Below are 27,386 nucleotides of genomic sequence, written 5' to 3'. Positions count from 1 at the left end.
GGCAAAAGAAGGCCAAGTGGAAAGTTGTCACTTTGAGACTGGAAATCCTACAGGAGAGTTTCTGGTAAAGTAAGATCATGCCTTCTGTGTTTGCAATTGGTTACGTGTCAAGTAGACACACCAAAATGGGAAGCAGTGTCCATTTTGGAAGAGCAATTATTGCTGTGAAGCCATTTTCCAGGTGGGATTATGGGCACTAAACCGCTGGGACTGACTGTGCTGCCCATGCGTTAAATCCTCATTTTGTGCAGACTTAGTGAAAAAGATAGTTCCTTGTAATATGTCCTGCTTTGTCACTTGCTCCTACACAGCAGTATAGGGATGCTTTTTTTCTGCTTAATACATGCAGTGATAATTTTTTCACATGCTCTTTCTGTAAATGTTCCACCACAAAACATTCTGTTAAACTGGAATTAAGGTTGTAAATATGCATTAATAAGTTGGAGCAAATTCTGCACTAATTGCCTGCCCATGTGCCACCTCAGTGCCATTGATGGAGGAAAAGCTGCTGAGGAACACTGAGAGCTGGATTCTCATCCCAGAAATGTTACTCTATCTCCACATACAGGGGTATGACAGAATTAAATCCTGTGCTGAAGTTTGTAAGAGACACGTTTTTGAGTATCAGGAACACAAGATTGAACTCCCACTTGACAAACATAAAGGCCAGGATTGCAAAAGCTCTTGTCAGCAGCCCAAACCTGCTCCCCTTGGAGTAAATGGCATTGTCCCCACTGCTAGTGACAGCAGAACCAAGCCAGCAATCAGCCCTTCTGGAAATCCTGTCCTGTGTGATCCCAATGAAACAAATCCTCTCCTTTGTGATTTGAATTAAATAAAACACTTCGGGTTTCTTTTTGTTCCCTCAGCCTCATCAGCCTCTCACCTACAGTTACATCATGGCATGAACCACACATCGCAGTGTTCCCAAATTTACTCTGTGTTCCAGCCACATAAGATACATCCTACTGGTAAAATCTCTGCTAATTCCTTCACAAATAAAGGCAGTATTATTTACCTCTTAGCCTGAACAGATCTGTCCATTCCTGTGGCTGAAATTAATTCTTCTTTTTCAGTTTCATAAGATCATATTTTATTGTTAACATATTAGGAGAGAGAACAGAATCAGACAGTAAGCAAATTAGATAATAATTAATAGAAAATTAAATAACAATAATTAATAATGATACCTTCCAACTAATCTCTGAATGATAATAAAAAAATTCACAATGGTGTTGTGAAGCTTGGTTTATTCCTGCCTGTAATTTACTTTGAGGTCTTAGCATAAAAGGTGCTTAGAATTGAAAAATATCATTATTAGCATAAAAATGAGGTATGTTCTATTTATTTTGTGTATTAATTTAGCAGAATATATTATTACACAACTTTATACTGTAAGCACAAGGTCACACAGGATATGACTTGTCACACTGTGTTGCCTATGCATGAAATCCTCATTTTGTGCAGAGCTCTGAAATATATATTCATGTCAGAATATCTTACTGTCCAGCCACAGCCCCAGAGTTTCATTCTATTACAGACTGGGGAAACAGATTCAGCATCATTTGAGAGGTCTCTTCTTCTCTCAATACCCGAATGAACTCTCATTAATCAAAAACCTACAAACAGTCACCGAGAGAGCCCCGGCCCCAGGAATGCTCCCTGCAGCCTGAGACAGGGTGAGATCCACCCCACAGTGTTGTTTTACCATTGCTGGGGGACTAAACACGGCACTGATCTCACAGTTAGCAGAAAGCAGCCTGATTTTACTAAATACAGCAAATTAAAGAAATTGGTTTAGGGATGGAATTTCTCTGGCACTGCCGCTGTTGCATTAAACTGCACAGATCTTGACACAGCCCTGGAGACAACATGCCCTTCTCCAAACTTGCAGTCAGCCTGGAAACACATCAGAAGTTCAAGCTCTGCTTGCACTGAACACACTGATGTTTGCAGTTTGAGAAGCAGGAGTTCCTATCGAACTCTGTTACCCACCCACCCATCAACTCCTCATTCCTTTTATCAGCTTTAAATGTTTTTCTCCTCTAAACACATCCATATTGGAGACCAAGAAACTACAAAAGTCTCTGATTACTAAGTCTCAGAGATTTTTTTTTTACCAGCCATAAAATGGAGATTTTTGTATAAGCAGTTTCAAGTGGGACACCTTGCTCAACAAAATCCTTAAATCTAAGGAAATGTCGGTTTGCATTAAGAAAAGAAATATTACCTTGGTCTTCAATAGCACAGCAGAAAGCAGCAGCAGTTTAGAGATCAGAGCAGATCACCAGTGTAGCCTCCAGACCAGAACTGCGGGTTTGACATGATACTCAAGCAAATAGCCAGAACTGAACAGCAATTAACAGTTAACAGGCCACTTAAATTAAGAGCTTTCCTTGAAAAAACAGCCTCAGACCTTCAGAGACTCTAGGAAGTAAAGATCGAAGGGGGGGGGGGGGGGGGGGAATTTTCTCACCAGGCCTTTTATCCCCAGAATGTACAAAGCCAGAAATGCCTGGGCTAAATGCAGATGGAGGGGAATGTGGCTGCAGAGAGGAGGGAATAACCAGAGGAAAGGAAATAAGAGATTTTGAGTAATGACCTTCTAAGCAATGAAAACATAACTTTCTTTGCTGATGTCTCCAGAGCCAAAATTTTGTATGGTGTCACACTTGGTGCTAAGCTGTGCTTTGTACCCTTGTCATGCAACTTGCACCACAACAGCTGGTAATGTAAGACAGACATGGAGGGTTTGCAGCCAGCCCTAGACCTTGCTTGGGCCACTGCCCCTCCCTGAGTATCCTGTGCCTCCCAGACCTGACAAAAGGGACCCACACACCCAGAATTGAACCCCCAGTCCCTGGACAAGCACACCCAGCCATGGCACCCACAGGCACCTCAACATTTCTGTATCCCTCACTGTTTCAGTGCCCCGCCACCACGTGGATCTGAACACGGGTTTCTCACCATCACACAGCACACAGCTGTAAAACCCACTCCCAGGGACAAACATGAAAGTGGAGATGTCTCAAAGTCCCAGTCCCACACCCTTTCTGCTCACAGTGCCTCATAACTCCACGATATATTTCTTTCATTCATGAATTTGACCTCTGTGAACTCTTTAAGTCAAGCAGTTCAAAGAGTTAATAAAGAAAGATGTATCTTTGCTCCCTCTCTCAATCTCACATAGCTCAATGCACTCGGAATTTGGGACATGTGGGAGCACAGCCGCAGAAATATTCCCAGGTTCAGCACTGTGACAGAAAAAGCCTGGCACCAGCCAGCTGCCTTCCCCAGCCCCTCCGTCCTACTACCTCAGGAGTTGTTTTGCTGGTCCTTCTGCTGCCAGAACAAAACAGCCTGCAAAGCCCTGGAAGCAACACACGCACGGTGCCACCTCCCAGCCCCTGGGATACAGGGCTGAGTGTGGTCCAGCAGGACACACAGCCCCTGTGTTCGGGTCACAGAACCAGGGGGAGGCCACTGCCCGTTAGCCGGATCCGGGAGGGCAGAGGTGCCAAATTAGTTTTACAGCTTTCCAGCACCGAGATGTGTCTGGGGCCGGGGGACTTTTTGATGGACGCAAGGGAGCAACACTTGCAGTCTGCTTGAAAGGGTCATTTCCACATTTCACAGCAGTGGCCTATGGAGGGGGGCAGTGTCAGATCAGCATCTGGGGGCTGCTGTTGGCAGGGGGAGGGACCCAGCCGCCTTTCTGGCTGTTTCTGGGCAGGTTTGGGGCTGGGGACACACACACACACACTACACCGTTTGGAGCAACACCAAAAGCAGCTAAACCCCTTACTCGATTGAGGGAGACTGGGGGCAACAGGATTTGCAGGCAAAAAGATTTAGGAGCGTGGACGTTTTAGTGCAAGGAAGATCGGGGTTGGTGCTGTTTGGAGGTGAAGCTGTTTGCAAACAAGGGCGTTTGGGAGTGAGGGAAACGAAACAAAAGCATTGGGGGCAAGGATATTTGGGATCAAGGGCAAGGACCACCGAAGGTGAGGGTATTGGAGGCTGAAGGCACCAGGGGGGCAAAAGGGATAAAAGCGTTTGCAGATTAAAAGCATTTGAGGGAGAGGGCATTTGGGCCAAGGGTATCTGGCAGGTGTTTTGGGGAGAGGGGTTCTGCGCTGCTGCCAGCTCCCGACCGCCTCCGCCGGTGCCCACGCTCGCTCTGCGCTGCGGCTCTCGGACACCGGGCGCAGGAGCCGCATCGAGCCCCCCCCCCTTCTTCTCCCCCCCGCTCTGGCCATGCCGGGGCCTCTGTCTCCCCGGGAGCGGAGCCCCCCCGGCCCGTGCGGGCAGCTCCCCGCGCCCGGCGGGGCACGGCGGCGGCGGCGGGCGGGGGGCGCGGGGGGCGGCCGCGGGGGCGGAGCCGCCAGTCAGCGCCGGGCGCCGTGACCCCGGGGCGGGGACGGGCACAGGGACAGCGACAGCGGCGGGGACGGGCAGAGGCGGCGAGCGCAGCCCGTGTCCCCCCCGCGACACCGACACACAGACACGCACACAGACACGCTCCGGGCGGGGGCGGCCGCTCGCCCCCGCCCCAGTGCCCGCCCGGTCCGGCCGCCGCTCGCCCCGCACTTACCCGGGCCGCGGAGAGGTGTCGGCGGGCGGGCTCCGGCGAGCACCGACTGCGGGGGACCGGGGGGGCCGCTGAGGTTTGGGGGGGGCTCCGTAATCCAGCAGGCTTTGGGCTGCCAAATGTAAACACTCCGCCATGATTTCTTTGTTTAGATAATTGAACCTGCCTCCCTCTCCCTCGCCGACTCCCGCTCGCTCTTATTTATTTATTTATTTCCCCCCCCCTCCCGTCATCATCATCATCATCGTTATGGTTTGTGTGGGGTGTTTTTCTTTTCTTTCTTTCTTTTTTTTTTTTTAAGGGTTGTTATTTAATAGCTGCATTTATCCACTGCTGGTTTTACAAATATTTATGTATATATATATATATATATATATTTATCTGTAAATATATATCCCTATGCAGGGGAGGCAATGGGAGGATTTAAGGAGGGGGAGTTGTTCCCGCAGGTTTCGGGGGTTTGCTGCTGTTCCCCCTTCCTTTGCTGCCGGGGCCGGCGGGATCGGGGGCCGCGGCCCCTTCCCGCAGCGCCCGGCGCTCCCGGGGAAACGGCAGCGTTTCCAAACGGGAAGGGAAGGGAGCAGCGTGCAACGGGGGAGACGGATGGAAACTTCCAGACTTAAGTTTTATTACTGCATTTCCTGAAAATTGAAGCTCGACGTGAATGCAACCTTGTTATTATTTTCTATTATAATAATAATTATTATTATGCGGGAATTCCCTGTCAGGAAATAGAGTTTTGTTGTAGGAAATGTACAGGAAGTGTTAACATGACTCAAACATGTTCCACCTGCATTCCTGCTTTGGCAGCAAGTTTCTCCATTTGGAAACACAAATGTATTTCCTGTCAGTACTACTTGAAAAAGACTGCAGTGCACTTCATCAATGTCCATAAATCCCTTTTCACAGACCTGATCCTATCAGATCCCAGCTTCCCAGGAATCTGATGGAAGTGCCCAGGGAGGAAGCAGGAGGCTGAGTTGCAGTGCCAGACATGTCAACCACCCAGCAAGGACCTGGCACCCCACAGTTCCCGTGGCACATTTGAGGAGTTTTAGGCACCACTTCACTCGGGAATTGTGTCAAAGACTAGAAATTGTCTCTGACTTGTATTTTGTTGCTTTTTGCACTAAGTAAGAGAACTGCCTCCTGGTTTCTCCTTGCTTAACCCTCACTCCTTTCAAATGCCACAGAACACACAGCATTTGCAGAGGTGCCTTTGCAGCTGATGTGTAGAACGAGCAATACTGCAAAGACAATATTAAAAAATCATTATATACAAAACCAAGGTGATTTACGGAGCAGGAAAGATAAAATGCTCAGTGGCAACATTCCAGTCATCAAACAGATTCCCAGCCCACTGTGCCTTGAGACTGGTAGTACAACAATAATCACCATTCCCAGAGCCAGCCACGTCGGCTTTGAGAATACACCTACAGCTTGTGCCCTACTGTAACTTAACTCTTGTGTCTGCCTAATTGGCAGAGGTCCTAGTTCTGCAAAGGGGTCACCACTTTGGACCCCCAAACCTTCCCTAAGTGCCATTAATCCCTTGTAAAACCAATATTAGTTCTCTCAGGCCAGCCCTTACAGGTTGACATCACTCCTGAATTCCAGACACCAAAACAAACACCATCACTTAGTTTTTCACAGTGACCCCATCTCTGCTGTCCTACTTTTTTCTAGTTCTTTAAAAGAGAAGTTTGAGAATATTTCCCAGTTTCTGCTTTCTCTTCTTCCCTCTTTAAGGTTATGCTATTTGCTTATGATGCTATTTTTATTTCCCTGCTAGGATTTCATTGCAATCTCCCCTTTGTGGAATTTTTACTTGTGGCCATTTAAATTCATTTCAGGCTAGAACTTGGCATAAAGGTTCGCAGCTTCTCAGCCAGATTTGAATTACTATATTTAATCCATACTCAGCTCTTAGGCTTTTTTTTTTTTTTTTTTAAATGAGAGTGAAGATAGAAATAATTTTGTTGTGGTTCCAAATGGTGGCATCATGCTGTACTGCTTTCAGATCTTGTCTTCATTCCACTAGCTTTTCAAAAGGACATGCCAGAGCATTTGAGACGTGACTTTGGAAACATGTTGCTTTGGAATCCTTTAGAAATGGGCCATTTCAGCATCCAACTTCACGAAAATGAAGCTTTGTAGATGCAAAAGGGTATTTTTATTGCACTCTTAGGTATGGCTCGCTGAACAGCAAAGCCAGTTTTCATGTGGGCAAAAAGAGGGCAAAAGTCTTAGTTGTGCTTTGAAAGACAGTTTTGCACAATTGTGGTTTTGTTATCAATTTTTGTGAATATTCAGGCTGTGCTGTGTTGGCCTCTGCAGCCATGAAGAAGAGATAATGGCACAGAGATTTTTATTAAACTAGATTACATTGGATAGCTTAAATTTCCTTCTTCTATCCACCAATTTGAAAAACAAATGCAGTATGTAATCCAAGATGAATTCCATTGTATAAGTCCAGCTGAGTAATGGCTTGGGAAATATTTCTACCAAGTCAAACTTTAGTTTGCTTTGGGGTTTTTATTTTTTAACTTTTATATTACAGTGCCCAGCATGTTAGACAGTGGCAGGGCTACTGGTAATATCACGACTGAGTAGGATCAAGAGATCTTAAAACAGGATGGCAGATCTTAAGGAGGGGAATAATTAGTGGCCCAAGTGGGGCTGGAAGTAGAGGGATGGGTTGTGATGTGGAGGATCATAGGAGAAAGTGGGCAAAGATCTGTAACAATATGATCCTACTCGAGTATATTTATGATCTCTGGTACTATAATGGGCACTCTAAAAGGCTGGTTTTCGAAGTCTGAAAGAATGTTGCAGTTTTTTAAAACTACCAAAAGAAGCTCAAATAAAGAGCATATGCCCTTTTTCCTCCGTTCTTCTCACTTGAGGGTTAAGTATTTATGCTAAAGCAACCAGTTCCTTTGCAAAGCTGTTTTCTGTATTAGTTTACCTTCCCTGAGATCGCATTTGAAATGTGTGGAGAAGAGCAGTGATGTGTAGACTGGGAGTATTTTAATCAATGCAATATGACAATGGATCCCCCAGTCAGAAAATGGTTGCAATGTGAGAGCTGTGTAATAAGCTGCACTGTTGTACAAGGGAGTAGGATAAAACTCTTTAAAACAGCAATAAAAGTCTGTTGCCTAAAAAGATAACATCCAGATCCTAAAATAAGGTTGAGATTAAATGAGTAAGTCTAAGAACATGCATCTACTGGACCAAAAAGAAAAGATCCAGGTGCTGACTCTCTTTTTTGCAAGCAGATATTTCCATTGTAAACATGGGTAAAGGCAATTATGGAAGAAAATATGAAAAATAAAGTTTTCTTTGAGTGCTTTGCACCGAGTTAACAAATTGCTATTGCACAATAGTAACACTGCATTAATTATGTCACTATTTTTCCTTCGTGATAGATTATTGTTAGTAATTCATCACTGTAACATATTAATAGTGGTATTAGTTTTTAAACAGAACAATCATATTAGTAGCATACTTGTCATATTAGTGAAAATTAACAAAATGATGAAAAATTGCTACCAAGGCTCTGGGGCTCTACCACTGCAAGGAAATCACTGTTTTCCCAATCCAGCAGTTTTTCAATGAGCATATATTTTCTTGCAAAGATAAAAAGATTGTTTTACAGAGTTCTCTGTCCAAGCCTCAGGAGCCATTTCAAAATACTTATGCCACCCTTTTAATGCCAAATGTGTATATTCTTGTATGATTCTAATACTGTATGTTCTGCCTTTTTAAAAGCCTGACTGCTGTCATTCACAACCCCTGGCATGAGGTTTGAGGCCCTTAACTCCCTTTTTGTTGGGGACTGGGAGTCTGTAGTGTCTAGTGAACTTCTGCAACACAATATCTCTAAGAGTAACCACCTGAATCAGGTAACAGGGTTGTAGAGTGGATTTCCTGCTCCCTCACTCGTCAACATCCTGTGCCTCAGAATCAAAAAAAAAGATAAAACTTTGCCCAAATCCCAAGAATCCAGTTTGGAACTGGAGTCACTGGTTTTACCTAGTGCTTTGTGAAACTAAGAGGCAAATCTCCAACCTCTCCTCTGTTTAGAAGCCAGCAAAACACAACATTTTCCCCATTTATGCATCTACTTTGCATTGGCTGTTTTCTCATTTCCTGAGCAGTTTCTTTGGCTTAAATCTGCTAATTTAATGGAAGACATGAATAGCTTTCATTTGATTAACAACAGCATGTCACACAGGAAGAACAGGTATTTATGGCCAAGCAATAGGCCACAATGAAGTCAAGGGTCAAATTGGATGTACCAATGTATTCAATATTGTTGAACCCAGTCATTCAAATGCAAATGAAATGATAAACATATTGAGTTTTCAGAATGACCGAAAAATGCCTTTATATTCAAGGCTTGTCTCTGTACAAGATTTCTTCCTTTAACCACATGATTCCCCAATGAAAGTATTTGGGGAGTTTAGAAGCACAATCAGAAGCAGAATTCCCAATATCTGTCTAACAATCCTCAGTGTTTTTTGCTAAACTCTCTCTAGACAAAATCCCTACTGCCTTAAGCTGGAGCCATCCTGGGGGACTCAGACCCTCAGACCCCTGAAGGAGACTGCAACCAACCACAGATGTGACCCACATACAACAGGGCTAATAACAATGACCTCACTGCAAAGATTAATTAATGCTTATAAAAAACTTTTGTTCTCAAAACTGCTCTTGGATTAGCCAGGCCACAGCATCTCTGTGAGCAAAAGTGTGTGCAACTGTGACACCCGGGCCGTGCTTGGCTGGAAAAAGTTCCTCAGGAAACATCTGTGCTGATGTTGGGACCAGCTTTACAGTGACCCCAAAGTCCATGTACACTGCCCATCTGCCCTGAAAGCCTCTCAGCTTCTCCCTTGGCAGCAAGTCTGTCTAGGACTGGAAGTGCTGCCGAGCTCCCACCTCTCAGCTGGGGCTGCCCCTCTGCCCACCTTTCCCACTCCTGTGTGCAGAACTCACCCCGGCAGGCACAGCTCACACAGGGGGCACGGTGGCAGTGCCAGGGCCCCCTGCTCTGCAGTCCCTGTTTTGGGAGCTCACTTTGCTCTGTGTTTTTCTGAACAGCACACGAGCCATGGGGAGAAGCAGTGGCTTAGCTGACCTCCCCCTGCTATGTGAGTAACAACAGAGGAGTAGAGCTGGCATTTTACTGTCCTTTTTCTGAATTTTAATTTTCTAACTAACTCTAAGCTCTTCAGGTGTTATGCAAAAGGCAGCTGCGAGCAGCTGCAGCACTTTAAAAATGAAAACCTCCCCAGTGATGTTTATGAAGTTGTGCACATTTTGTGGCACTGATTTTAATACAAAACATTAGATTGACACCCGATCTACACGTAACGTGCGTTTGACTGACACGGGCATTTTTTATACATTGATGTGACATATGCCAAGCATAACAACAGCTCTGAGTGACAACACAGCAAAAGAGGACTTGTGTTATCCATGTTCCATTCAGAATGTTTCCAGCCTTCCCTGTTTAGTGGTAATAATTGTGCTACTCATACGAGGAGATATTTTTGGAGTAATACAGCACTGCAAATTGGCCCGAGTGGCACTGAAGTCCACGGCAGAAAGAGCAAGAGGTCTTTTTAGTCTCTAAGCATTTAGAAAAGATAACATAACTAGGGCTCCAGTGAATTGGAGTTGTCAAAATTCACACCTAAGAGAAAGGGGGTGTTGGGCCTGTTGCCAGGAAACAGCATCTGGTATCACATTTCTAAGAGGATCCATGCATATGAATGCAAGTGGGAGCTGCAGCATGATGAATCTATCACAGAAATTGCACCTCCTCACTCTGTGCTGTGGTACTCGCCCGTACCGACTGCCTTGCCCTCATTCCTCAACAGTCCTTTACTCAACGGCCAGAGACACGCAGGCTGTGTGTCTGCAGGGCCAGGTCAGCTGCAGGACCAGCTGCAGGTTCATCTCCAGGGTGGCCAGGGCCTCAGAATGTGCCCTGGGCCAGAGAGAAGCTTGGCTGCTCTCCATGACATGAACTGCTTGCTCAATATCTGACTCGCTCCTGACTCACTTCTGAGGCCACACTTGGACGTGGTTTGAGGGATAGCATGTGGAAGGAGCCATTTCTAGCAGGCTGTATGGACAGGACTGCTCTGAGCCTGCCTCCCACCACCCTTCAGTCCTGCAGCACTGTCCCACCTCCAATTTTTCTGTGCCCTGATGTTATTCTCCGTGATATGGCAACAAACTCCCAGAGTGTTCCAGCTCCTGTGAGCAAGGACACACTCACACAAGGATAACTCTGTTGTGTGGATGTGGGGACATCACACAGAGCTCAGAGGGGGTCCAGCATCAAGGGCTAAGCACCGTGGTCATGGTCTGCCAGGCAGAAGGTGTGTCTGCCCCTTGCTTTGTCCAAGGGGGATGGATACAGCCCTAGCAAATGGAAGAAAACAAAAGGGAGGAATACTGGAAGTATTACCCAAGATCCAGGGCACTGAAATAGCTCAGTAGCAGAGATCAGAAATATTCACTCTAATTTTGTCAAGTTTCTTTGTAGGACAGAAATCCACAAAATATATTAAGGTTATGAGGGCAAAATCTTTACTGGAAACTCCAGTCCCTGAGCGGGCTCTCCACTCCCACTGTGAGAGACAAGCAAGGACTGTGGGAACATCTGGTGTCTTGATAAAGTTCCCAGGACAGTTTTATGATGTGATACTGGAATTGTAATAGTTAATATTGAATGGACAGCATATTACTGAGTTTTCATAGGTTTATAGATTTACAAGTATTTTGTAGTTCAACAAATTGATTGGTCCAGGGTAAGAGAGGAAAAGCTGGCTGAGAGAGGTATAAAATTGTATTACTAATTTTAATAACATTATCCTTTTATGTTTGTAATCTCCTAAACTGTGCTTTGTAATAAAGCATCCAGGTACTCCTGGGCAGCAGCTTGTACAGGCACATTTTCTGAACAGAGAATTCATCGTATATTGTGATTATTTACATTACATCTGAAGTTTGTCAAGTTATTAGTGTTTTATGGTCTTATTTACACTACTATTGACAGGAAGAGTTAAGGATTTTTGAGTGGAGAATCATTGCTTTATGTTAGAATCTATCCATAGCAGGCCAGTATTGCATTCCAAGCTGGAATTCCTGTCACTACCATGACTGTCACAGAACAGGTGAACAAGCAAACAATAATGTGGGGCAGCAAAATCTGCCTGGAAAGATGCCTTGAATTTCTGCAGAGAAAGCCAAGAGAACTTCTGGAAATATTTGTGAAAGGATAAGTTTTAGCTGAAGATAAAAAGACAGCAAATACATTTTTATGATAAGATTCCAGTTCTTCCTCACAGCAGCCCACTGATTTCTTGGCCAAGAAAATCTGTTCTAATCTAAATCTAGTGCATTCAAAAGGGTTACAGACCAATCGATTTTGATTTAATTTTATTGCGTTCCCAAGCCAACTTTGCTGTAAAGAATAAATAATATACATTGAGAGCATCAATTGAGATGTGTTTTTAAGGGTTTATTCTATTCTGCTGTAGCCTGCTAAGATCTTTTTCACTATTTCTGGACATAAAAGTTTAAAGTGGATCATACAGAAGATTTTTCAGCTACAGAGGCAAAGTAATTTCTTTGCTTGGTACTTCTGTTCAGTTGTTTTAGGATTCAGTCCTGTAAGGACTGATTTATTTGAATCTTATTTTCTGTGCCATTCATGGAGCTCTTGTCACATGATGCCAATTCATTGTGACTGTTAAATACTTTCTGTTGATGCTGAATATTTACCCACAAGAAAACTTCTGCAGATACAGATACCAAAGATCTCATATCAGCTGAAGGAATTTGTGAAGCTTTCAATTTTAAGTATGTATTGCAAAATAACAGGTGTGTTGAAATTATTAAAAATGTCCAATGTTCAGTTTCCATAATGCATTTCATGAAAAATTTGGAAGTAATTAGTAACTGATACTTTTGAAATATACTGCTTTGTTGGTAATTGCCAGCAATGATCCCTATCACTAACTATGGAGAAGTGGGTCAGTTTTTAGTGCATATGAAAAATGCAAATTAGAACAGAAGTTTTATGTTGTTATGGTGACTAAATACATTTCCTTGTAGGTCTATTAAATGAAAACAATAGTGGAGTGGAGTTTACATATCTTATTCCACTTAGATTTTTTTTTAAATTGTGCCTACAATAATATTATTTAGCAAGAGCCTTTTAATTAATTAGAATAATTCCAATTAATTATGGACTTTTTTTTCTTCAAACCAGCCTTACAAGTCTGTTGCTTTAAATTTCCTGAGTTCTGGATGGACAAGCCATATTTCCAGATTTTTCCCCAGATTTTCCCTCCATTTTGTGTTATTTGGGCTGGTTTTTTCTTCCAGAGAGCACAGAAGAGTTTTGAATTTCAGAGAGAAAGAGATGCTGGGAAGTAAGAATATTCCAAAGTGGGCAAGGCTGTGTGCTCAATCCCACAGGCTCCCTCAGCTCTCATATCAGCACAACTACAAGTATATAGGCCTGCTAAGATTTTATATTGATGTGGTGCTCATGAAAAATAGAGATTAACAACAGCACTGCATGGTGACCCCTCAAATAAACACCGTGTTGGAAGAGATTTTAGTGTGTCTTGTGTGGCTTCTCTGAAACTGTAAATTAGCTGATGTGTGAAAATGCAGAAAACCCAAAAACCTGCTGGTGAGTGGGTTGCAAGAGGCCACAAATAAATGCAAGGTTTGCCACTGCAATTTGGAAAACATGCAAAAAAAAATCAGTTCTCTGAAGAAACTTCTGACACTTGTCAATGAAAACTGCCTTTTGGATAATACTTTGGGAACTCGAATTGTCAGTACACGTTTGGAACTGAGAACCTAAGTCTCTGGTTTAGCTGTAGAAACTTCTTTTTGTTTTAAGTTTATCCAGTGCTTAACTTAAGTTCAGGTCACTCTCACAACTTGAATGTGATCTTATTGAGGAAGATTAATTAATACTGAAAAAATGTGCTTATGAAGATAATTTTTTGAGTCTCTGTTGTACAAGAGAAATACAAGAGCTAGAATCTCCTCCAGGTTGTGGCTGCCTTGACCAGAGGCAGGAAGGCATTAATTGGTTTATATTAAATACAAACTGGTAAGGGACAGCCTACAATTCAGCTTTTGCAGTCTGAGATGCAGAATATTACTTAAAGTCTCACTCACAGCTCTCAGCAAACTTCTGTCCCTTTGCAGTGCTTAGAAGATCCCATTAGATGGTTATCCCTGCATAAAATAATTGCACATGGTGTGGAAATTCACTGTGGTTGTGGTGTGTGTCCAAAAGGGGACTCATTGGGCAATCAGAGTTAATTTAATGTAGAACTTCAGGTAGGGTTTAGTTTTTCTGTTTGGAAATCCTAATTACTCTAATCTGTATGTCATAGTCAGATACTTAATCAAAAGTAGTTTTATATCCAGCCACAGACTGCACAGAGCATGTTTGGTACTGTCAAATAAATTCAGTCATTTGGAAAGGAGCATTTGGGAGGGTGGTAAACTTTGCAGATAACACAGAATTATTTCAGTTAGTCAGCACTACAGAGATGTTCAATGAGACCTAATAAGCCTGCTTGGTGGCAGCCAAATTCAGCATTGACAAATATGAAAATACATATTGGAGGGAACAGATTGAATTGCTCATGCACATTGCTGGGTTCTAAATTAACTGTAACAACTTGGGAAAAGGACCTGAGGGTCACTGCGGGCAGCTCAATTAAACATCTGATCAATGAGCAGTGGAGGTTAAAAAAGCAAACAAAATGTGAGGATGTGGAAAGAATGGGATGGAAAACAATGACAATATTGTAATTGTGCAATTATACACATTGTTGGCACCCTTTCCCCCAGTACAATATTCATTTCTGGTCACGCCATCTTAAAATACATGGTGGAAATAGAAGAAGCCCAAAGTTAGGCAACAGAAGGGAACAGAGACGAGGAGAAACCTCCATATTAAGAGAGATTTAAAAGATGAGAAGTGTTCAGTTGGAAGAGGAAATTAATAAGTGGGGACATGATAGAGAGATATAAAATAATTAATGGTATGGAGAAGGTCAATTGGATGCTCCTATTTACTCTTCCCCATAATGTAAGAACAAAGTGACATCCATTAAACTGAAAAGAAACAAATTTAAAACTGATAAGAAGAAATACTTTTTTACACAATGCATAATTAGCCTGTTGAACTCACTGCAACAAGCTATCATTATGCCCAAGAGCTTAGTAGGATTCAAAAAGGATTATACACTTATTTGGATAATGAGAGCGCCCAGGGATACCTTAGATAGGATAAAAATGGTTGGGGGTGGAGATGTATGAACCCTCATGCTTCAGGGCATAAACCAATCATTAGCTGTCTGGGATTAGGGAGAAACTTCCCCTATGAGAAAATTATTCAATAATTGTCCATTATGGGGTTTCTTGCAAATTCCACTGAAGCATCTGGTCCCGGGCACTCCCGGTAGGGCCGGGGCATTGGGCTGCTGGCGTGATCCAGGGTGGGATTTACGCTTCCCAAATCTCCATGTGAGCTGGGAAAGCCCCTCTGCACCAAGAGGGACAGTTCTCTCTGCTCTGTGACCTCCTGCTGCCCAGCAATTCCTGAGCAGTCCTTTGTGTGTTTGTTTGGGATACAGCAGGACAGGATCAGGTTCCATTTGAAATGCATCCCGCCCGGCTGGCTCTGACGCCAACACGGGAGAGCGTTTTATCTTTCAAAGTTCTCTAAAGCCTTTTGTGAGATTCCCTGATAGTCAAAAGAGCAGGTGATTCCACTGAAGTGTTATTATCTCTATTTTGTTTGCTATTTTGTTCCTTTTGATAGTTCACTTGACAGATTTTTTTTCCTTTTTGCACTTTCCCCACAAGTGGGAAATACATCCTGAAACAATGTCTTAAGGAAACAGTATTCCAATCCTTTATTGTACTAGTCCTGTAACAGTCTAGGTTAGATTATCCAAGGAAAGAACCTCAATTTACCTGTCCTGGAAAATCAGTCAGATACTCAAAGTTACTTTCTAGGGGTGCTTTGCCCATAGCAAAGTAAAACCTGCCAAATTTTCCTGCTGTGTAATATATTAAAAATGAGATGCCATTGAGATACTTTTGCATCTATTTTCACTTTATGGTTTGTTCTCTGCCATTTACCCTGTTTTTAATTCATTCACTGCATCTTATGATCAAGTTTTACTATTACTATCTAATTTTACTATTTTACTATTACCATCTAGGCTTTTTTACTATCTCTTTTTTTCCCCTCCTATTACTATCTACTATTTTACTATTACTATATAGTTTTACTATTACTGTTATTTACTATCAAGTTTTACTGTACCATTTCACTACATGAAATTCTGCAACAAAGAGAGCATCAGATGAAAGTAGAATTTCTACATTAAACCAGCCAGAAGAACACTGGAGTACAAAACACAGAACTGGCACCATCCTTCTGGAATATCCCTTTTCTGCTTTTGGGACTTCCCAATGAACCTCTGGAACTGCTGATAAGATCCAGTTGAGTAAAGTGATCACCAAATGCAACCTTACAACTTCAAAGTCAGTTTTTTATGGTACTGTGACCTGACAATATTGAAAACAAAAGGATAAAGATGCTTCAAAGACAAACTGTTTGTGGAGAAAGGAGTCAAATGTGCAGGAAATAAAACAAGGTAGATTAATTTGAGGGAGTAAATTCTTAAACTCAACAGAAAAACAACCTAAAACCATGTAATTGTTTCATTATGCTGCATAAAAATCATCCTTCAACCACACAATTATAACACTGTGTTCCACACAAGAACTATGTAAATGTATTTAAAATCCAGTTTATGGAAAACAGACATGATGATTCCTTGTAATGGTGAAATAGCTTTTATGTTTTAAACCCAACAGAATGAAAGTTTTGTAAGTTTGCTTAGAGTTTTGAAAATTTGGAATAAGGTTTTCATGCAGGAAAAAAATTGTTTTCCCCATATGTAACTTATTAGCCTGCACTATTTGTGTGTGTATTTTAATGATACATTTTCCTTAAATAATAATAGCAACCAATCTGACTTTGAAACTTTAGGAGCCCTTAGGAGATATATCCAGTGTTTATCAATCTACAAGTAGCAGATGCAATTTTAGATGGAGTATAATGGGGAAAATGAATGATGAGGTTAAGTGCAAGGATCAGCACTTCCAGAAAGCCTCATGAATAATGACAACTAGGTTGGAAGTATAGTTTGAGAAAACTATATCCAGGGAGAGCAGCTGGATTGAGTTAATACTTTACAAGATGGATATAGAAACTTTGTAAGCCTTGAGGTTGAACTCAGCCACCTTTAGCAGTGACCAGGAGTTACCACCTAACAACTGTCCCAAACCCAGATAAGTGAGTTTTCTGGTTTTAGTCCCATTCCTATCCCCCAGGTGCTCCCACTGCAGGAGTTAGCATTTGGAGTGATCCTGGTTGGCATCCTTGCTGGGCAGTCTCCCAAGGGTAGGGATTGGCTGGGCATGGAGAATGAGCAGTGCTGGAGCCCCACGTGGGCTCCTCTGGGTCGTGCTGGGGGCTCTGCAGGGCAAACGAAGGGAGCTGCTGCCTGTGCCCTGTCACTCACAGGTAAATGGGGGTCACCAGCCTCCAGGGATGCCAATCAGAGCCTTTCTCAGTGGGGATTGCACACTTACAGCTCTCTTTCCTGGCTCCTACAGCCCTGGGGGACTTCAGGTATTCCTGTGAGCAAAGTATGGCAGAGAGCAATACAGCTGGTATGAAATAAGAAAACATTTCCTCTCTGTTTCCTTGAGAAAAGCTTTGTAACACTGTTGAATGGCTTTGTTGCAGTTGCTGGAGCATCAGTCAATACAGGCCTCAGAGGGGTTTCTGCTGTGGACGTCTCAGGTCTGTGCCTGTTCTGGGGCACAAACAGTGCTGGTGTTGAAACTGCTTTCACAGCAGGGATGTGGTGAGTGACTGCCACTTTATTGGAGTTTGAGAACACTGTTTTTAAAACTTCACCCTTCAGGTGAGTCCTCACAGAAGTTCAGGCCCTCTTTAATGCCCACTTGCACCAGTCCAATGCTGTTGGCATTGGCAAAGATTTTCCTTGGAGAAGCTCCATCCCCTGATGACTCTCATGCAGGCCTGAGAGCTCTCCTGTGACAGCTGAGAATCAGGGCCATTAAATGGTGGTGGGGTTTAGAATCTTTCCCAACAGCTTTTGTATCAAAAGAAAATACACAATTAAATGTATTAGAATAGATATATAGAGAGAATCACATATAAGGCACCTAAAGATGCACTGCTCAGGACTCTATTAAAAAAGTAGTCACATAAAGGCTCATTGCTACAGCATATTTTCTTCATTATTTCTGCCTCATTGTATGTGAGACTATATTAGTATAATGAAGTGAGAAATAGTAGGATATTGGATATTATATTTCCTGCCCAGCAGCTTTAGAGAATTTAGCTCAAGGCAAGAGAAAATGCAGCCTTTCTGCCCCAAAGAATAAACAAAAGCCTGTTAGAGAAATAAAAGTGTCAGGGAGAAATCAGATGGTCTCTCCACGTGCATCGGTGCATTTCTTACTTTATAGAGACCTGCTTAGAGTTTAGTTTGGGTTGATTTGGTTTGGTTTAGACACACTCTTGTTTCTTACACAGTGATGTGTAACTTTCCCCTTTATAAGGAGTGGGAACATTTGGGATGTGGAGTAATCAAGTTGCTATTTATCAAGCTTGAATGTCAGAGGAGCCTGTGCTGTCAGGGAGAGGAGGATCTCAAAGCCACAGACACACTTGCATTTAGCAGTAGAAAACACGGGTATCCAACCTTAAACTTACACTCCTTCTAGGGTAACAGAACTAGATGTCACTTACAGAGCTTTCTGGATTTCCTGATGATTAAAGCATTCCAGTTTTACAGGAACACCAGAGCAGATTTATTTAAAAGGATTTTATGATAGTGTAAGGCTTATTCAAGCATTTGGGGATCTACACAGAGCTGCTGATGTGTGATTTAGTAAACAGGCAGAGCTATTTATAGGAAGTTAAGGGAACTCTTCAGAAGGATAGAGCAGGCAGTGTAACAGAATATACATATGTACACTTAAATTACATGTATATGGCATGAGACAAAGCATCCCAGTCACCAGAGTAGCCATTCACCTGCATCATAACCAAGAGGAACCAAGTCACCAAACTACTGAAAATTGCACAACTCTAGAAAATGATGTAATAAGAAAAATTAAAGTTACAAAATAGCAGAGGATCAGTGCTGCTAGATGAGTATTAGTGGACAGAAGCCCTGCTTCTAGCAAAGACATCTTGCATTCTTTTAACATAAACTGTTTTTAATGTACAGCACTGGTGCACACATTGTTCAGCAGAATTTCACTCAATAGGTTCAGGTCAGAGTTACTGTATTTCAGCAGCTGGTGTTCAGAGATTCTGTAATTTATGAAGCTTATTAATTTACCAGGTGTTTGTTTAAAATGTCACTTTACCAGGTCTTAACAATAAAACAAAAATATCTTCTCAAAACAGTGGATCTTACAGAACTTTCCAAATTATTTGGCAAAATCCATAAAATTAGACAAAATTCTCTAGACAAAAAAGTTGTTCCTGGTCTTGTGCAAAAAGAATTGAAAAGACCTGATACTGAAACAGAAGAGGCAGGCAGAGGGCATAATTGCAGCAAGGACTCAGCATCTCATGGAGATGTCTCTTATTGGAGACAGGGCTGCTGCACTCCTGAGGAAGGTGTGACTCCCATTAGCTTGGGGAGCACAGTGGGTTTCATTGTAAGGCTCCTGCTTCAACATTCCCCCCTCAAGGCAAAGCAGCTCCTGCTGTTCCAGCAGCCAGGGCTGCACCTCCCAGGAAGGATCTGACACCTCGGCTGTGGCCTTGTAAAGAAGGATGGTGCTGAGCAGAACGTGAATGCTCTTGGGTTTAACCTTCCTTCAGGAAGAATTCTGATATTCTTAAATGTCAAATGCACTGACCTTCTGCTGGATCTTGGGCCTGGGCACCTATAAAGGGATAAGTATCCCTTTCATTTGAAAGCTCACAGTTGTAAGCAATAAATATCACCCTCCCCAGGAGGAAGGGAACAGAAACTGGTTGCAGCTTAGACAAAACTTCATTCTGGTTTTGTCTCTGGACCGTGATGTCCTCCCAAGCTGCTCCGTGAGCCTGGACCCCTTCAAAATTACCTGCTGTTCTCTGGAAGTTTCTTCTCCTTCCTTTCCAGCCCTCTTTGCCCTTCAAATAAAGATCCAAGGGTTGCTGGATCTCCCTGCACATCTAACTTCATTAATTCACATTAAAACAATTGCAAAGCTTACAAACTGTCATTTCTTTTCACCCTGTTACAGTTTCCTCTATAGCAGTTACTTCACTGGCTGGATCTGTCACTGGCAGTTCCTTGGTGACACAACATAAGTTGTACCAAAATCACTTTGTTTTACCTTATAGCCCAAACTAAATCCCTTTCAATGAAGTTCCCAGTACAGATAGCAGCCTGTTCTATTCTTTAAGGGTGACCAAAGGACAATACTACTTCAGCAGCTGCCTCCAAACTCCATACTTTGCATACATCTCAGAAAGGAAACTTATCCTGGGGTCAGATGATCAGTTTGGCTGGAAAAAGACATTCAGCCTTCAGCTAAGGCTTTCTTTTCTATCAAGAGCTCTGCTATGAACTGAGTTTTCTTTCTGATAACTTTTCAGATTGTTTTATGTGAGATTTCTATGTTTTCCTCCCAACACAATCATTCTATCTGTGTTTCAGGGATAAGGGGGGTAATGTATTCTCATGTTTGCCACAGAGCAAGCACAGATTCATCTCAGATATGACAACCAGCACACTCTCTTATCTACAGAGAGGGTCATCTCTTGTGCTTAAGAATATGGTGCAAATGATTGTACCAGTATATTGCTAATGCTGAAATCTACATTTCTATGTAAAATAATTTTCTCTTTTGTCTGTAGTTGCAACTTGGAACGCTTTCCTTATATGCACTATAAAATGTTAATAGCAAAATTTAGTGTGACTTTATGACTGTGGTGTCATTTTTCTCAGCTTGATCAGCTCTTTCAAATGGCATCATTATGATGGAAGTTGTTTACAGTAATAAAGCAAGAATAGTTCCAATAAAATAGTAGGTGCCTTTACAGTTAAAGAGTAGCTGGCATTTAAGAACACAGCAGCTACTCGTTCTGGGGGTGCAGAATCCCACAAGCCCACAATATAATGGAGTTAATGCAGGTAATTACAAGATTGACCCCCTCAGGACTTGGGGGTGTTGAGAGAGACAACAGGAAATACATTATGGATTGGAAAGGGGGAAAAGTAGCAAAGTGGTATATATTGACAGTGGAAGGAGAAACAACTCTGTAATGAAGCTTTGAAGTCTCCAGAATTGTGGATTATTCTATTGTAATGTTATTCTTCATCAGTCATTTGTCACCAGTTATTGACTTATGAGAATAAAGTGGTAACATTTTAAGATTAATTTGTAAGGATTTTGCTAATGTTACATGATTAATAGAAATTACTTTAAAACTAACTTATTGTAGGTATGCTTTAACATCTGGGAATACACATGGATGATGCTTCAAAAGATGTTTAATAAATGATGTTCTAACTACCAGCTATAAACACTAATGCTCTGGGACATGGGAAATAATTTATAAAGCATAGGTCTCTATAAACACCTTAAAGAATACTTTGTAGCAATAAGAAAATAATCAGTGATGGTGATTTACACCTACTTTACCCCGTGTAAAGCATAATGCTGAATAAGACCTTCAGCTCAAGGATTCAGTGTCCAGTCTGTAAAAGGAGGTTACAGTGCAAGTGTGTAACCTGCCAGGAAAACAGCTCAGCTGGGAGGAAAAGCTGCAAGAAACCTCACAGGGGCTTTGAAAGCTGCATCAGGCCAAAAATAGAAATTGGTGTTTGCTTGGTTAACAGTGATAACTGGCAAAGTCTGGGTCAAGGTTAAACAAGTGAAACCTCCTGTGGAGTGCTCATCCCCTTGGCAATAATTTATTAGCAAAGGTTTTACCTGGGACAGCAACAAGTAAATCCCAGACTGGTTGTTGCTGTCCTACAATGAAATTTGGTAACAGCACTGATTCCATTTGAAGGCTGTACTTCAAGACTGCAGTTCCCTGCCAGAGAACTGAGGGTGTGATTGATTTACATGACAGTGTTTTAACTGAGAACCCTGTAAAATAATTCAAACCCAGTTTGACATCCTGCAAGACAACCTTATATTAAGAAACGTCAGGACTGTAGAGCACAGAAAGAGAAGGCCGTGATATATTTTTTCAATGACTACCAGAAGTGGTGGGGACACACACCTATAAAACTCCCCAACAATGTGTTGCAGCACATTGTATCCTTGGAAAGGCCAATCAAGTAGCACATTATGTGGTACTTGTGAAATGTTGCAAGTCTTGGAATGAGGAGCAGAAATTTGAAACAGGCACATAAATCTGAGTCAGGCTGTTAGGGCTGAAGAATTTTCTTTTATCTGGATTACCCTGCTGCTCTTATTTGATGTTGAAAGGTGTTTATAACTGTTAAACTGGGAATGAAAAATAAAAGCCAAGATAATGTGGTGCCACGTTCACCCAGGAAGAAGGATCATTGAGGAAATCAAAGTTACCTTTGACTCATGGGAGAAGGGAAGGAGATCTGTGCCTGGACAGGGGAAAATCCCGTGTATTCACGGGAAGAACAGCCTTGCTAAAATGATTGCCTAATGTTTTCTGTTGGTAAACTACACCCTTGTTACATGATTGATTTTTGAAAATGTACAGGGCTGCATTCTCCTCTTTTACTCTTACAGATGTTTAGTGACTTTCTCTGCCTTTCAGAGCAGTTTTAATCACTAGGGATTCGTGTCTACAGGGTGCATAACACTGTGGTTGTAACACACTGTGCCACACAAACAGCATTTTTTTGGCTTCATCCTTCCTGTGCAAAGAGAGAACAAATTCAGTTCTGAGCCTTTAGATGCTCATTATCAGACAGATTTGTACAAATGATTGTCCATACACGTGGTTGGCAGTTCCACCAAAATGGAATGCAGTGCAGGAAGGTAAATCTGTCCATAAATCTATGCAAGATTTGGGTCATAATAACAAACTCACATGTAAAGCTTTTTTCGAACAAAACCCCCTCATTTCATTAGGAGAATTTTCTCCACATCCATTTCACCCAGTCTTTGAGAACGTTTACATATGTTTCCCTTAATTCAGCATTGTTTGGAATGGTAGGGGTGTTATTCTTCCCCCTCTCCTGGCTTGCACAAGGGTGGAGCAAAGGGGCATAATCTGATTAGTCCTTTTCAAACTGAAGGGCTTTGCAATTTTATTCCAAGACCAAATTATTATGAACAGCTCAACCTGGAAATACTCTTTGATAGGGAGAAAAGTATTTCAAAGTTTGCCTGCACTGCCTGGTGAGGCCAGAGCTGGACTATTTGAATGATCCCTTTGAAGCTTGCAGCTCCCTGGGCTCATTGTCATCCAGAGCTGTAGTCCCAGAGGACTGGAGCTGCTCCAGGCTTTGCAAACTTATTACAAGCACAGGTGAGTCGCTGTCATCAAATTGGAGTGCCCATTAAAACTTCAAAGGAGAAGCTTGATCTAAGTTTTCCTTGACATAATGTGTAATACTTATTACAGAGAGATTTATTAAGCTTCTCTCATTTTATAGGTTGAATCTAGTGGAGGGTCATGGAACACATTAAGGTTTTGACCAGCAGTAAAGAGCTGAAATTTTCATATTTTGCTATTCATGACCTTGGGACTACCTAAAATGGCAGCCACCTGTAATTCAGTGCAATTGTGCCTAAGCACATCCACACTTTCCCCTCCATTGATGTTTCAAGAGACAAAAAACCCATAAAAAGATGAATGTTGGGTGGGTTTAGGAGGCATTTGAAAAGCCAGGCACTGTGCTGGGCCAGAATTGAGGGACCTTGCCATGTAAAATAGTCTTACACTCAGCTGATAATGCTATAAATTGAGGGGAAAAAAATACATGCTTTAGTAAGTTAAGTGTGAGTGCTCTGTCCTACCCTGAGCTAAGCCACTGGAGTTATTCTGGGTTTACAATAATGTAACTATGAGCAGAATATGAGCATGAATTTGTGTCTTATTCCATTTTTATATGCACTTCTCACTGGTTTGTTTTTACATTATTTGCCACATTGGGAGGGCAAATGGTATGAATGTGGCAGGCAACAGGGAAATATTCATCCTCCTGGTATCTGACAGGATGCTGAGAACGTGGTCCCAGTGAGGAGGTCAGACTCCAAAAGCTTCCAAAAGCTTCTGGAAAATCTATTTTGTGCATGGATTTTTGTACACAGACTCCATGACTAGGTGGAGGAAGCTTTTTATTTGAGGGGGTTAATTTGGACTGCTGTACAACTGTATTTAAATCTTTTTGCAACGAACAACCTTTTGCCTACTGTCCTAAAGAATTTATTTGTTTTCATGAGTTTGCCTCAGCCTTCAAGTTATTGTAACAGTTTTGTGTATTTAATATACAGTGTGTGTTAATATCACAGACAGTTTTATAACAGCATTATAACTTACACCATTCCCTCCAGCTTTTTATGGACATCTACGCTCCTGCATTAAACTACTGTAGCTTGTGGAATTTACAGTAGAAATCAAGAATGAAGCCCGATGAAAAGCCTTTTAAATTGTGTTGTAGACACCCACTGCATCCACCTTGCAAAAGGACTCAAATGAAGAGAACTCTCAGGTGGTAATTTCTAGCAAGAGTCCAGGATTACCATCCTGCCAGCCAAGCCATAAAGGAAAAATGATTGGAGTACAGTAGGAAGGCTAACTTCATCTTTTTACTTGAAGTCAAGTTTAATTATTTATGTTTCCCGAGGAAAATAAAACCAGAATGGTAACTATGCATTCTTAGTTTAATAAAGGACTCATTTCAGATTCTGCAGCGTTAAAATACAACCACTATATCCTGTCTAGAAAAACAAAAGCAGGAGAGACCCAATAGATAGATAGAAGCACAGAGAGACAGATAAATACATCTCTCCCTACCTCTGCAAAAAAAGGAGCTAAATAATGAGGAATTTTATAATTACAAAGAGGTCTAATTATTTATTGCACTTTGAAGATAGATTAATTCTTAATTTAAGAATTTCTATATAGTTTTTAATGTAAGCTGTATGCAAGTGATAGAAGTTCTTATTATGTTATCAACCAAAAAGACAAGACACAAAAAAACTGGGCTGTTCTTTTAACATTAGAAATGCTCTGAATTTCTACTGCAAAATCTAATAGATGACACAAGTTATACTTCACATTATCAGTAAATACTACCATAACCTCACCATGAAGCAACACAGGTTGTCATATCTAGTTACTATTTTCTTAGGAAATAAATGACTTCTGGTTATCATGGGCCGATGTGACATGACAGTGTAAAATCCTATTGCAGTCTGTGGTGAGCAGGATGATAACATATGTCACCACTCTACTAAACCTGTGAAAATCCCTTGGAATTCCTATTTATTAAACCTCATGTTTGCCACTCTGTGCAGTGCAGGGCTCCTTCCCTGGTTGCAGTGCAGAGCTGCTGACTGTTAATTGCTTCTGTGGGTTCCATTTCAATAGCAATCAACCTTAAACAGACCAGTGCAAACTCTCTTTCAAGAAATGCTGGGAGCATTTTTCAGAAGGAGGAGTGTGCTGCTGAATTACCTCAAGGACAGCTCTTTAGCCAGCTGTGTCACCTGCTTGCAGTCTCCTAATTCAACTAACTTTAGCTCACAATTACAGCACAGCTGACCCATGCTAAAAGTCCATTACCTGCATTTAGGCTCTATTTACCTAACAGTTCTTATCCTCTTTATCACTCTATCTCTCAGTTTTAGTCTTCTTTTTCTTACTGCAGATGTTCTTAATGGGGAATTATCCTGAAGAAATACTGTGAGGAAAATTATGATTAACCAGCCTCTATGTAATAGATGGAAGCAATTCCTGCAGAACTGTCTTTGCAAAGCAAAGCAAAAGGCAAACTGAAAAATTCAACTCCAGAGTTAAAAACCTCTGAGTTCATACAAATGGCCAATCCCTTTTTTCACCTTTGCCAGACTGATGTCCCGCAGCAACAAGCTCCACAGTGTTTGAGGAGGATGTGTCCTACTTAAAATTTCCCTGGGTGTTCTTATCATCCATGACAAGATCCCAATCATCCTTATCAAGGTGTTATTTCATGGCTTTGTATCCCATCTACCCTGCAGCCTTTCTGGGAAGCTGGTGATGCCAGTTGGCCCAATCTTTTCTCCTTATCCTTTGCATTCTTTTGCATGGAGCTGCTTCTACTTTTGCAAACCTTCTGTTTGCAGTTGGTGACCAGGATGGCACTTGCTGTTTGAAATGCAGAGGACAATCAATTTAATGACATTAAAGAGGTTTTCATATTATTCTTCCTTCCTGTACCAAAATTTTCCACTATAGCTGCATGCCAAATGGAGGCCGTTATTGCATTCTTGACAATGCTCTCTGGGTCCTTTGCCTTTGATACAATTAATTTAGAACACACCAAGGTGTAAAAATAGATTTTTAAAAACCCCAACCTTGTAAATTACATTAATTTGTATATATCAACACGGAACTTAACCTGCCATCAGACTGATCATTCACCTAACTTGTTTATTTTCTTCTGAAGTTTCTTATTACCCTCTCCAGATTTGATTAACCTGAATAATTTTGTGTCACCTGCAAATTTTATCACCTCAGTGCTCATCCCTTTTTCCAGTTCATTAAAAAAATATATTAAACTGTGGCAGTCCTGCTGCAGAAAAGGACACACTTGATGTCAAATTCTACTGTAGTGAAAACTGAGAAGTCATTCCTGCCTCCTTTTTATAGCTCTGGGTTGGATTGATCCATGACAAAAACTAAGTGAAAGCTTTTTGGTCTGAGAGCTATGGGAAGTTTGTTGGGCATGGAGTTTCTGGTTTTGTTTCCAGCTTTGTGACTGCTTAATTTCTTTACATTTTGGGAGGGTTAGAAAGGCTAGACTTTAATGATTAAGCAGTTTATCCATATTTTTATGACATATCCAATGAGTTCTAATAGATGAATTGAAAAGGGAATGTCCTGATGGATATGGAAAATCAGAAAGACAATTTTTATTTACCAGATCAGGTTCACTTAAAAGTAGTGCTTCTGTTATCCCAGCTTTGGGATTGTTCTGAAACCTTTGGACATTTCAAAATGCATCTTTATTTAGAATATTCATCTGAAGGGGCTAATTTAATTCCTTCAGAATATTTGTCATTTATATCTGAGAGGACACTCAGCACACTTGGAGCCTCTTTTGTCCCTTTCAGAAAGAAGCAACTTGGGGATTTAGTAGATGGAAGCTAAACAAGTTTCACTGATGCTTCTCTAAAGGTGGAAAGTAATCCTCTAAGTTATATTAATATTTAACTCCAAATCCTGATGCTCTGTAATTCCTTTAAAAGGAAACTGTGTTATTATTTTCCCAAGAACATGGGTTACATTGTATTACACACAGAACTAGTATGTCTGCCTGATAATTATTTAACCTCACATCACCTTATATCTGCCAGGAACCCACATTACAGAATTTTTTCCATGTGTTGGATTTTTGGAGCTCTTTGAACTCTGAGAGCTCAATATGAAGAGTGGAAGTATTTTTACACAAAGGAGTCCTTTCAC

The 27,386-nt window shown here is 41.6% G+C and overlaps 1 long non-coding RNA gene across 2 annotated transcripts in view; it reads right to left on the bottom strand.

The window, feature by feature from the left end:
* Positions 1-27,386, bottom strand: part of LOC127473367 (uncharacterized) — a 212,211-nt gene that overhangs the window by 166,703 nt on the left and 18,122 nt on the right. Inside the window, exon 5 of one of the 2 annotated variants that reach the window (XR_007905393.1) lies at positions 23,275-26,066. The exons of the other annotated variant lie outside the window; for it this stretch is intronic. This is a non-coding gene — a long non-coding RNA (uncharacterized LOC127473367). Of the gene's footprint in view, positions 1-23,274; positions 26,067-27,386 lie in introns of those variants that run through there. 2 annotated transcript variants of the gene reach the window in all.

This window comes from Manacus candei, unplaced genomic scaffold, assembly GCF_025592945.1.
Source record: "Manacus candei isolate 608988 ecotype Guabito, Panama unplaced genomic scaffold, ASM2559294v1 h1tg000035l, whole genome shotgun sequence".
Taxonomy (NCBI): Eukaryota; Metazoa; Chordata; class Aves; order Passeriformes; family Pipridae; genus Manacus; species Manacus candei.
This window is presented reverse-complemented; position numbering and strand designations above follow the sequence as displayed.